We start from the raw sequence: 13,853 nt of genomic DNA, 5'->3' as shown, positions 1-13,853 counted from the left end.
AAACAAAAAAAAAAAAAAAAAGACATTTTTTAACTGTATTTACTCCCAAAAGCATGGGAAATTGCTCAAAGAGCTGACTCTACCCAGTATCACTATAAATGATTCCATGACCAGAAAAACCTTTGAACGGAATTAAGGACACATGATACTGTTGTCTTTTCAGGATGCTGAATTCAGCAAAACTCAAGCTTCCCAACCCAGGGGATAAAAAAAAAAACAAAACCCAAGACAGTTAATGTTTCTAATTCAGGAGATAGCCAGAGCAAGTATATTTGCACTACCATAAATCCGAGCTTTAGGTCTGGAACTAATCAATGGGAACTCATCCACAAGTAGTCCAGCTATGCTCTCCACATTAGGCTTTGTTGTTGTGCATGGGACAGGAACGGACCAGAGCAGCTTGGCAGGGTATCACAGTCATGATACAAGATCTCGGAGACATACCTTTCTGTCTGCTCCTCTCTCCCAGCACTTCCCCATAAAATGATCCACGAAAAGTGCTTGCGTGTGTATGCGTACGTGCCTCCCTCACTGCTGGGCTTTCTAAGCTGCATTAGCAGAGGGACACAGAAGACTTTTCGTCATGGAGATTTATCCATAATTATCTGGGAAATTAAGGCAGGTAAGTGAAACAGCGGGATGAGATCACAAATGACATATGAAAGGGGTAGAGAAATACAAAGGAGGTTTGTGGAACTTCAGTACTGTAGGAGAGGCTCCTATCAAGGCTGTGGCACCCTCTGTGTTACAAGCATCTTGTGCCATCATTCAGAAAAGGGCAGAGTACTGGGACATATCCACACAACCCTAGGCATGCATTCATAGTTACTAGGAATCAGATTTTTAAACAGCTGAACCTTTGTCTTTTGCTGAACTCTACGTTGAAAGGGCAGCAGACAGTACAAAAACATCTTCATTCACTTGCAGAGATTTTCTGTAATCAAATTTCCCAAGGTTTTTTTTTTTTTTTAATTACTTTATTTGCTGCATTCTTCATGTAGTTTTCAATTGTACATAGACTTGTATCAAGTATGGAAGCTCACATTTGAAATACTACAGCACAGAGGCAGAGTCAGTTCCTCTAAGGGGTATGATTTCTAAGTCATCTTTTCTCCTTTCCAAATAGTGCCTTCTCCCCCCTGCCCTCCGCCCCATTCCAAAATGTCCAGGTAAAAAGGGATCCAGTGAGTTTGAAGACATTTTATTCAGTTCTGTTTTCCTATTCCAGCCTGGGATTTTTTACCCATTTGGCTGATATTAGTGCATTTGTCATCTGATGAGTTGAGCGTTTCTGTGAAGGCGCAGACAACTCCTTCCCTCTCCACAGGACCAGGTATTAAACCCTCTGGCTTTCTTGATGCCAGCCACTGACCAGCCTCTCCCTCTGAAAGAGCAGGATCTTGGACCTCCTCCTCCTAAAACGTCAGCAGCTACATAAAGTGAAAGACCAATTCAAATGCTTTAGGATTAGCTACTCCTAGCAGGTCAAGGTCAGGGTAAAACATACAGTGGACGTGGGCAAGAACAGAAAAGACATCATTTTTGGAAGCCACCTTAATACCCCATTGTAGGTTGTGTTTTTTTTATAACCCCCTTTTTTCAACTTCTGGATCAAGCCACTGCTAGCCAGTAAAAGGACTAGATAGATCAATGTCTCAATCCACACTGAGAATGTTTGTGTTCCTTCTGAAAAAGTAAAAAAAAAAAAGACAGTAACAAGTGTTGGTTGAAAGCTAGCCCTTTTTCATAATACCCAATATTTCAGCACTAACACCAACACTCTAGAATTAAATCAAACACCCATTCCACCAGTTTTACTGTGGAAATCTATGTAATTTGTACCAGTATTTCTTCCTTTGATTTCATGAATAGCTTTACACAGTGCTTTTTTTTTTTTAGCAGTTTTCTTTACCAAAAGAAAACATAAATGAGATACTAAAGCTTTTTTTTTTGGTGCAACACAGGATGAAAAATACAGACAAGACTGCAAGCCAGGAACACATCAGGAGAGCTGAGCAACTGGGTTAAAGTGAATGACATTGAAACTACTAGGAAGAATTTACTACACAGTCTGAAAAAGTAAATTTCTACTCCATACCTAGCTAGTTATTTTCCTTTGTATTAAGTCACTGCATGTAGGTTCAGTTTGTGTGACATGTAGCATGTAAATACTGTTCTCTAGCATTGAGGTGGTAAAATTTGAGTGTCATGAGACTGGGTTGAACCTGTGCAGCTCTTGAGACACAGTACTTGACAAAAAAAAAAAGCAGAAATGCTACAATTTTTAAGCAGGAAAAAAAATAAGTAAAATCCTTTAGTTTGTGTTATACAGGAGGCCAAGTACATAATTCTAATGGATGCTTCTGGATTTAAAGATTTATTAATTTTCATTCATGAAGTTGTGCCTTCATGGAAACAAGCATTCAAACAAATACAGCAGTTGAACTTTTGCTGTAAAGATCTACCTAAGAAAAAGGAACTAATCAAATACTTTCTACGTCCTTGTTTACACAGAAGTGGTAACTGAAAATGCAACACCAAGACTTTCACATGCCATCTCCTCTTGGTTTTTTAAGAGAAACACTTCAAAAGCAGCATTACTCAATTACTGTTGTCAGACATCAGAAGGTAATCCCAAGTGACCAGCACAAAAGCTGGTAACAAAAACCCACAGAGTCTCCCCACTCAACCCTCAAACCCACCAGTATTTATATTCCCATACATACAGGCAAAAGTGAGGGAAAACAGGAAAAAGTTTATTTGCTAGTTTCAAAGCATATTTAAGGCAAAGCACATGAAATTATAACATTTGGTGGTTGGTTTTTTGTTTTCTTTTTTTTTTTAACATAAAGATCAACTGAATTGAAGCTGAGAAACTGCTTCTAAGTATCAGCTTCAGAGGGTTTTTGGCCTGTTTTTCAAAAAGCTTCTTCTTTCACATTCCTGGTTTTTTAAAGCTTTTTATGTAGGCTATGATAGAGAAGGAAAAAAACCTAAGATACACTCTTCTTACCAGCAAATACATCGATCCTCTTCTGCCACAAACATAAAAGACTAAGTTTTCTAGTCAACTAAATTTATTTTATTTCCCTAGCCTCATACTCCCCAAAACTTAAATTATTCATTAACTTGAATACTAGAGGCCTAAAGAAAACTTGCAGAATCAAATATTAGTTTTTCAAAGCACATACAGAACTGGTTGGCCAGAGTCTGTAAGACTAACAGCAAGCTGAAATTGGTGAATCGAGAGCTGAGTAACTCCAGTATTGATCAGAATCTTTCAGGTTGCCGAGAGCTTGGTGTTCATGATAAGTCCCAGGACCTCAAATCGGGTCAATCTCATGTTTACTTACTACAATTCCTTTCAACAAATCAGACAACTACAGCATCAGCTTGTAATAGTTTTGTCATTAAAGCCAGAAAAGAACTGGCACTGTTGATCTGTCCCTGAGACTTCTTCAGAGAAAGATTTCACTGGAAGAGTGTCCGATGCCTCACTTCATAAAAAGCTTAGACGAACTTTCAAACTTGGACCCAATAGGCTCTGAATCACTAAATACTAAGAGGATAACACCGAAACCATTCAGCTTGAACTTTGCTCTATTCAGCAACCAGCAAAAGCACACCTTTGATGGTTTCATGACACATTAACTCACAAACTCTTCCTTTTAGGTAAGGGATATCCAGTCTGCATCAAAATATTGATGGGCCAGAGTCCAAATAATGGAATAACAAGAGATGCTCGCTGGTATGTAATGTTTGTACTTACAGGAACTGTGCTTCTGGGGAGTGAAAGAACATGAAAAGGCAGGTCATAAAACACATTCTTCAAATGCAAGTGTATCAAACAAATTTACCTCTGACACTTTTTAATTAAGTGACAAGTGCACATCCCACAGCTATGAGCTTGTCTGTCTATAGCTATACCAGATGGAAAAATTGCTTCCACTTGAGAGCATCAAGAACTGTTTAGAGTATTTCCTTAAAAGTGAGAGAAGACAGGTAAGGAAATAAGATCACTTTCAAAAAGAAACACTTATTTTACTACTTCTAGAAAAAGTCAAATATGGGAAAGGATGAAGCAATTCTCTCTACAGTTCACTACATTGATTTGTCATGTAAGAATGACCTTTCATTATTATATTAGTAGTGAAGAGAAATGACATCTCATTCTCAGAACTCTCCAGACACAGCAGGGTAATTTATTAAGATATTAACCTGTTTTCACATAATACAGTGGTTATGGATTGAGAAAACATCATGTGAAGAAGTGTAATTGGGACACTTAAGTGATCCCAAAACCTTTATGCAAATATAAAACTGCTGCTTGCTAAGAAACATTTAAACTGAACCATGTTATGTAGAACTCACATCCCCCCTCCAAAAGAGGGCAGAAAAAATTGTGGTTGTATGAAAGCACAGTAAGATCTTTGCTTATTCTTCCCACATCAGATATCTTTAAAATACTCCATGAAGCCAGACCATCCAGGAAATCAAAGACTGCATTCCAGGGAGAAGACTACTACATTTACAGTATCTTTGAAACTTAGCAATGACCACAGCAATACAAAAATCATTGAAACACTCTTGAAAAAGAAGTCCCACATTCACTTGAGACTCCAAATGGAGCAGTCATTTTCTGATTACCAAATTCTTTAAACCAAGTATCTTGCAGGAACTAATTCTGCCTGGCTAACACAATTTCAGGAGACAGGACTAATTAGCATCACAGCTTTCATTTAGAAAAACAAAGGAGGGAAAATTTAGCAGAGGACAAAAAGGAGCCTTCTCCCCCATTCCTGTGACTGAAGCTGATGAAGCAGGGTCTGTCATAGTACATGACCCAAGAACTAGCAGTTATTGAACACGTCATATCACTTGCTGCTCCCTGCATTTCCACTTTTTAGCCTTTAATTCTCTTAAGATTAAGAGTTTGTGGTTCCTTAAAAGTCAATGCTAAGTTGATCTTCTCTTCATAAGACAGATAGTTTTGTGGAGAAAAAGGGAGAAAAAAGGGAGAAAACAGAACTCAAGTTTAAGGTATGTTGGACTTGTTAGGACCCAGTTCAGCCTCATAGCAGGGTCCACTGTCCGGTTTTCTGCTGGTATCTCTTAAGACTAAAAGTAGAAGAGCAGACAGCAGCTTTTCCATGGTGTCTGCCTAAAAAGGAAGCTACAGCTAGGAAAAACCTCATAACCGAACAGAACAGTTTTACTAGTTAGCAAGAAGTCTTCTGGCTGGTGCCTCTACAAAAACACACAGGAAGACACTGGAAATTAAAGCTGCATGAACATAATGAAAAATTTGTTAGCAGTATGTTCTTCATAGTAGGAAGAAAATTAACTCTATCCCAGCCGAAACCAGGACAGAGCAACATTAGCAGAAGAAACGCTCTTAGAACTGTCCTTTTTCTTTGTAAGAAAAAAGGGTTCTTCCAATTTGGAGAATATTTAAGATCAAAACCAACACATACCATGAGTTTAAGTGACAAGCTAATCCCACTTTAATTTAAAAGCAAGACTAAAGACTATGAACTGCAATATTCCACAGGAAATAATTACACAGCTTTTTTAAACATCAAGGACATTAGCTTACTTTTGGCAGCATACAGGAAGCAATAATACGCTGGGATTGTATCGCTCACCCCCAATCAAACTAGTAGTTTTCATGTTCCTGCTATTTCCTCAGTTTGGCTTATTTAACTTGCCAACTAAGTGACCTTCTTATGTTTCTCAAAAAAAAAGACAGCTATTAAAAAAATGTCTGTATATCTTAGCTTTTAAGATTTTAATTGAATTCATACATTGTTTTGAGTAATACTGAATGATACTGTCAGCACTTTAGCCAACCACAAGAGCCAATCAACCTAAAGAATGGTTTTGCAACTTCATTGGATTCGAAAGCTTAAATAAAACAAAAAGCTGTCTGAACTGAAGGCTGGAGAAGACTCCCATCTGGACAGGAAAATGTAAAACCCAGAAGAATCAGTCAGCTGCTTCCAAAATCAAGATACAGCTTCAAGCACTAATTTGAAGGTTTTTCTTACCAAATACTTCAGGCCAAGAGTACTAACTTTTGCATTACTGCTGCTGAACTGCCTGCCATTGCCACTGAATAGACAACTGCCTTACAAGTTGCCTTTTTTCTTTTCTAATGCCAGAAAAAGCTTTTACAGAATACATTATCCAGAAAGGGCTGCTGTATTGAACATATTTGTGTAACAGCTCCACTCCCTTACTAAATCTGAGCACCAACACATGTCACTAAACAGGTGCTGTGCCTTGAAACATATACCTACCAAAGATATGCTGTTGAAATATGTATAATAACGCTCTGGGCAGAGAGAGAGAGAGCTATGATACAGAGCCAAGAAAGGCTGCGAGAGTTTGACATTAGTTAGGGACAATTGAGCAACAGGTAAAACCTATTCCTTAATTCAAGTAGCTCTAATCAAGCAAAGATATCTCTCTTTATAATGTCAGGCAAAACATACCCAAGAAGGAATCCTTAACCAAGTTTTTTAATACCATGGAAACACTTTGGCATTTTCAAGCACAATTTTAGGTAAACACTTGCAACACTGAAGGCTGAAAGGTATCCTACAACAAATTCAGAGACACTAGTCACTGTTTGAGATTAAGCATGTGCTCAGATTTTGTTGCTTGGGGGCTGGGGGACTGCTTGTTTTTTAAAGGACTTCAGAATTTAATTTGTAAGATATATTTACTGCCTAATTCCCCAAGCTGGCTAATTCTACATGTAACTGCAGCTAATTAACTATTTTCATGCAACTGAGAAAAGCATGTGTAAGTTATGAATGCAGCTGTGTACTTAATTTGCTTAGAAATCTGGCCCAATGACTCATCTTCCTTCTCCGATTTAAGAGTAGACTTCTTGGGGGAATGCACAGCCTATTTTGAAAAGTACTCCTGCAAAAGTGACCATAAACCCAAACGCTCGGTTTGAAGGCAGCTTCAGGAACCACTAACACATTCTTGTACAGGCAATTAAAATAAGCAGGCTGCCCGTATCTAATTACAAAGCCCATGCTAGTAAAAATATCTCTGCAATCAAGAGAGATGTTCAACTTTGTATATAAATACTTTTACTTGCTGGGTAAGTAACATGCAGTTGTATATTTAGTCTAGTTTTTATCTGATCAAGTGATTATTTTATTTACTGTTCTTAGATCACTTTTAAACAAAATCTTGGCTTTGTTTCTTATTTTTAAGAGAAGGTTATCTCATCCTAGAGAAGTCTTATGCTTCCCTAGAAAGGATTTTCTCTGGCACGTAATTCACTAAACCCCCGCAAACCCAAGGCGAGCCAGATGATTAGTTCTGATCCAAATGCTATATTCGCCTACAGAACTAAAAATGCAAAGTCAGTTTTCCATGGAAGACACTCTTGGTAGTGTAGGCCCTTTCCCTAATCAGTTTTTGTGCTGAAGTGTACCAAACCCCAGAAAACCCAGGCTTCACTAAATCCCAAACATCACCAGAGGAAACAAACCTAATTCAGCTGAAACCTTTGAAGTTGGTAGGTCTGCATGGAACAGACACTTACCCTGAGCTTAGAAAGAGAATACAAACCTCACCAGTGCACCCTGAAAGGAAACCAGTTGGGGAAAACATGACACATTCAGGTTGTCACCGCAGCTGGGGATCTGAGCTGGCATTTGCTTTGAAGTTTTGAGCAATGCCCTAAATACAGATGGACAAATCAAGTCTCACACCAACACACCAGACCCACCAGTGAAATAATGCAAGATGCCACCTTTGAGTGCAGTTTGAACCGGCAACAAACCACCTTTTTTGGAGGGGTGAGGAAAATGGGAACTGAGTTAAAGTTGCCTACTACCCATTAGTTTTCCTTCATTACACAAGATTTTATTCATTTAAGTCTTCTAGGTCCCACTTAGATAATTATAATCCACTGTTACTCTTTATTAAGAAGACCCAGTCCCCACTGCATAAAAACAATTATAGTTGTAATCAACCACAATTGCATCCGATGAGGATTTGCCCAGCAACACTTTATGCTTAAAAGTCACCAAGTCAGGACCTGAACATTTCGTGTATATAAATTAATTACACATATTATATAAACATATGTTTGGTTTTTTTCCCCCTACAACACAGTCAAAGATTGTGGGCTGCAGCATGTAACCATATATCAGCATAGATGGACCCCTGTCAGTGAGATTATAACGCAGCAGCTGCTCAGCCAGCATGCCCTGGCTTGAAGGGCAGTCTGGTGATAAAACACCAGAGCGCTGAGATCAGATGGCCGGCTGCTCCAACCTTGGCCGAAGGATTTCTTCAGCTACCTAAAGGAGTTAAGAGTTTCCACCTCCAAAGCAAAAATACAGCAGAAATGTGCATTTCAAACTCAAAGGCACATGAATACACGCAGCTAGTCTTATTTAAAAGACAGCTACTCCAGACCAGCATAGTTTAATGCTCATGTAAATAAGCACGTGCTGTTTTCTGCATTTTTAAGAACAGTATCAGCATCTTGAAACTCATGACTAAGGCTGCAATAACAAGCAAGCATGAGCAGCAAGGACAAAGTCATTTTATATCAGCTTCAATTTTTTTTCTTAAGAATTATAGCATGAAAACCTTGTCAACAATGAAAAAATATTCTGTTAGCATACTATGTAAAAAGACCAGACTAATCTAGACTAGGCAAAACCTTGAGTACATACAGTCTTGCCAAGAGCCACAAATGCATTCAAGTGCTTAGTTCAGTGAGAAACAAATAATCCCTCTGCACAGCCACTTCTGTGAGGTTCTCCTTTTGCTGGCAATTATGTCCTTGTACATTTTCAGGTCTCTGGTCTCAGGCTTTAATATTCTTGTTCCCTTTTATACTTTTGTATAAATCATTGTTCCTTCATTCTGGATCCCAGACAAGATTTGACCAGTAATTCAAAGAGAAAGAAAAAAGCTCTAATTCAGCATTTAAGCTTATTTTGAGGTACTGTACAACTCTTAGACAACTGTTTCTGTAACACATCTATGAAGCAAATACAAAAGGGAAGAGAAGACCAAAGTAGATTTTATTAGTATTTGCCAAGGCAGTGAGAATGCCCAGGAACTCAAGTAAGAAGAACCGAAAGAAAACCAAAACCCCATCCACTAAAAAACCCAGAGTCTTGAAGCTTTGACTCTCCACACTTGCCACTAGATTCTTCAGTATGCAGAACAGAACGAAGCAAAACACTTTTGCGGTAGTAGGATAGCTAGCAAATCCCTGAACTATTTAATAACAGGGACAGGAGGAACACAAACTTCGAGCTCCCCAAGCCACTAATACCTATTTCATACCTACTGGTTTTGCAGACAAAGTTCCCTTATTACACTCTTCCACAAGACTGTTTACAAGAAAACAAAAGTCTGAATGCTTTGCAAATACGGTGGTCCAACTGTATCTCTGCTTGAATGATACACATTGAATAATTCATCCACAGAAGTGGAAAACACAATAAAGATAATCTTCTAAGGCACACAAGTGTTTTATGCCATTTCCTTTCAGCTGTGTATATTAATGATGTAATTTTAGCAGGGCTACCCCTTTGAGTTACTGTTAAAAATAGCATCCACACCATGCACTGATGAAATGCATCCACTCCAGGCAGTGAAGTAATGCAGCAAGTCCACTGCTTTTTTCCAGGGAGATAAAAGAACAAGTCAGAAAGCAAATGCAACATTAACCTTTTAGCTTAGCACTTCTGTGCACCTGAGAAATAAAATTTACTTTAATCAAAACCATTGTTTTGCATAATTACAGCCTATGACTTTCCAGCATAAAAGAGCAAGAGAAAATGAAATTAGAAATGAAATCTGACAAAGCACCTCAACAATGCCAAAGTTGACTATTTGTCTCCTCCTCCACTTGCATGGCACACAGTAACAGATACACCATATGGATCAGAGCCACAGCTCCTCTAAGTGCAGGAACACATCTGACAGCACCTGCAGGGAATGCTTAAGGAAAGTACAAGATACCCTGCTATACGCAGGTTTCGGGCAGCATGGCCCCTTAAACTTCTGCCTATTTCCACTATCTGCAATCCCCAAATGAGATTTTATTCTCAACTTACTTCTTAGCATCAACCCATGAACAACTCTAGATGCTTTCATTACCCATACAGCTGTCAAATCTCTTAATCCACGTCTCAGTATCTGGCTCTGCTCTGGCATTTTTCAACAGATGCAGTTTATGAAAACTACATTAAGCCTGCATTAAACAGAAGAATCCAGCTTTCTTTAAACAATCCCAAATAAAGTTGAATTAATACACAGAATTTCACTGCTTTGACTGTTCTCAGCTTCATTCTTTCTTCATTTTGATTCTACTTATAATGAACCCAATGTTAATAGCACCATTTTCTTGTTTGGTTATTAGCAAAAGGAGATATAAGTTAGTGAAGGCACATATAATTTAAGAAATCTCTAACTATTTAAGCAAAACAAAGGGGAGGAACTTGCTTCTGTCTACACAGAGTGTCTTTCTGACCACCAGTTAGAAAAATCCCAAACATTTTGACATAAACCTGAGGGTTTTTTTTCCTCAGAGAGATCTACAAACATTAAGCCAGCCCTGATGTGAAGCAAAAACTACCCTCGCTTGATGGATACGTAAACAAGACTCTACAGTAAATCACAAGCAAAGCCATTATCTAGAACACAAGAATCGGTAGCTCTCGTACAGTGATCCTCAAAGGACAGGAGGCACCAATTCCTTCCAAGCTTGAACCTGCAGTCCAAAATAAATAAAATCACCCACTGTCTTCTGACCTGTGAATCAAGGCTGGCATCAGCTGGTAGTCAAAGTGCAGGAGAACACTCTTTAAAAAACATGACCAATTTCCTCCGCTCTAACTGCACGTGTCCTGCAGTCAGACTCATGAGTTACCATTTGCAAAAGGTCTTTCTCACTAGCGTAAGTACTATTACATTCGTTGTTTCTTCTTTGCAGTCCATCTGTTCCCTTGTGCCAGATACCAAATGTGAGAAATCATGATCACTTCCATGGAAGTAAAGTGTTGTTATTTACTAAATAAGGTCACTTCCAGATTAGAAAGAAGGGAAGCAGAGTAAAGAAATATTTGCTGTAGTAGCAGGGGAAGCAAAGAAAATTGCTGGCAAAGTAAACAACTTTTTTTGTGACATGTTCTCATCCTTCCTCTCCACCCACCTCCTCATTTTCAAACCAGACCAATATGTTATGTCAGTGCTCAGTACGAAGGATAATGCATCTCCTCCTGTGACTTACCACCCTACTTGAAACCAGAATTTATTGTTACCAATTCCCAATATCACCAATTTCTCTAATGTTATCTCAAGTCCTACAAAGTCTGGTATCTTTTCCCTACTGAAGTCTCATTCTTTCAAAAATTGCCAGCCTTCCATGTCTGCAGAGAAAAGCCCCAATGTGAGAATCCTAATGCTGACATCAAAAGTCAAGCAAGAAACCTAAGATTTACTTTAAGTTCTCATGAATTTTTAGATCTGGACCCACAAATCTGTGAGGTATGACAATATTTCTAACTTGTATATGCAACTACCTGTAAAAACTCCAGCTACCTATTGATAAAATTATTGTACTTTAAGCCTATTACCCTCAGGGAGCCACCTTTTGGAGACGAGAATTAATCTAAATGTAAAGGTATATGAAAACAAAAAATGTGCTTTGGAAAATGGGGGATTTAACAATAAACTGATAAGGGAAGGGAAGGGAAAGAACATCTACCAGCTAACAGCTAACCAGCTATGAAAGCTTCTTAAGCATGCCATACACAAGACAATTGCCATTTAGTCATTAGTACACTTGTGACAGTATGTAAAAACATGGGCAAGGACATACGGTTTTCTAGGAATACATGTGAATCACTCCCATTTTCTTCTTTAAAGTGGTATTTTTGTCCAATTTAGTTTAGGGGAAATGTAAGCCTAGACAGGATAAGCAAGCCATTTATTTTAAATTCTTGCATCCCTCTGTTTAACATGGCAGTGAAACGGGTTATTTCAAAACAGACATTTCCAGATGTTAAAGGGTGTTAAGTTCTAAAGAGATGCAATAAACAGCTGAGCATTTCTGAACATTTCACACATCCCTTACTCAATCTTCAAGCAGCAGACACAGAAATGTCCAGTCCTAGTGAGCTATTTGCCATCAGGCTGCAGCAGGAATTGCCGGGAGACAAGAATCAGCAGTTAATGTTCACCTTCATTTTTCCTTGAAGTCCTGCATGACATGTTTTCTAGCCTTCAGTAAGTTTTTAAATTTCAAATTTCTTCTCCCCCCACCCCCTGCCTTTATAAGGGATTTTCAGTATAAAAGCAAGTTTAAGCATTAGTTCCACCAAGATGTACACCAGGTAAAGTTTTCACAACTCACTTTATTCTGACTCTGCTACATTTTTTCAGAAGATGCGCTGCATTAAGCCATTACCTGAAGATTTGAGGAAAAACTGGTTTTGCTCATTTAATGCAATTTTAATTAAAAGCTCAAGTTGCTCATGTTGTTTCCATTACTGGCAAGGTCATGCTATTGCTTCCATAGCTGTTGAGGTAATGGCTATTAATTTTATTTGCATTAACAACTAATGTGCCATAGCAGGCACTTCCAGGACTTCATAGACATGAACTGGCAATACAAGAGAGTCCTAGAAATGTACATGCCTAAGCATTGCCTCCTGTGCTTCTGAAGAGCCATGGAAAAAGGCAAATAGTATTAAATATGAGTTTATCATCTCACATTAGATAATGACAACATAGTTGTCAATGTCTAAGATCAAGAATCTGCCTGAGGAATGCATTACAGCAAGGTAAACTCCTTGGCATGGCTGAATTTACCAGCATACTATTCTTAGAATTTTTATTTTTCAGAGTAGCTTGATTCTAATTCATTATAAACAGAAGCATCATCCAACTCCCACTAAAACCAAATTGAACAGGCTTCAGAGTACTCAAAATCAAGTGCTTCACTGTCAAACCTTACTTTAACAGAACGCTGGTCATTTTGTAATGTTTAATAAGAAAATTATATTGTCCAGAACACAAATTCAGAACAAGTCTTTATATAACGTAACAAATAAAAGCAAGCTTAATTAGTAAGGAGCAAAATGAAGCCTTTTTTCCCCATGGACCTATGCTGTATGTTTCCTCTCTTCCGAAGAGACGCCAGCCCCATATCCCCTATGACAGACCTACAACAATACTACTTTCCGTATCTACCACGTCTACCTTAAGTTTTTCCAAATTTTCCACATACTCTCTAAACATACACACCTAACAGCTACCTTCCTTCCCCAGACATGCTTACCATTGCAAGACACCTGCCTCTCTTGCACACCCATTTACTTCTGCAGGATGCCAGTTCAGTCTTGCGTCCTTACAGTGATGTGCACAGGGCTCTTGAGCTGCCAACTGGGCAACAATCAGCACATGTTGCCTCTAGTCCAGAAAAAACAAACACAATGAGTGGCTGGGCAGACGAAACAGGGTAAGGGCTGAACTGTTCTTACCCCTCCTCTTGATAGAGGCATGAATGGGTCTCTTCTATCCAGACACTACTGTAAATAAAAACTCCAAATACCTCTGTCAAATTTGAATTAATTTGATCAACAGGCTCAACAGTTAATAAGGTAGGGACTGACAGAGCTGCCCAAGCAGCGTGATTCCATCACCTTTACTGAGGAAAGACAAGCAAGAAGCCCAAACAAGACTAAAGAAAAAGAACCACTCAGCAGATTCAAGACAATGCCCTTACTGCTTATATCAAGCATATGCCTATTTTAGGTGAATATGGTATAAACACAATTAAAACTGCTTATAGGAAA

General features: G+C 38.5%; 1 protein-coding gene across 1 annotated transcript in view; it reads right to left on the bottom strand.

The window, feature by feature from the left end:
- ZCCHC14 (zinc finger CCHC-type containing 14) overlaps positions 1-13,853 on the bottom strand; it is a 55,267-nt gene that overhangs the window by 20,796 nt on the left and 20,618 nt on the right. The gene's annotated exons all lie outside the window — the stretch shown is intronic.

The sequence above is a fragment of the Aptenodytes forsteri genome, unplaced genomic scaffold (assembly GCF_000699145.1).
Source record: "Aptenodytes forsteri isolate BGI_AS27 unplaced genomic scaffold, ASM69914v1 Scaffold50, whole genome shotgun sequence".
In the NCBI taxonomy this organism is placed as follows: Eukaryota; Metazoa; Chordata; class Aves; order Sphenisciformes; family Spheniscidae; genus Aptenodytes; species Aptenodytes forsteri.
Note: the sequence above shows the minus strand (reverse complement) of the source record. Positions and strands in the feature narration are given on the sequence as shown.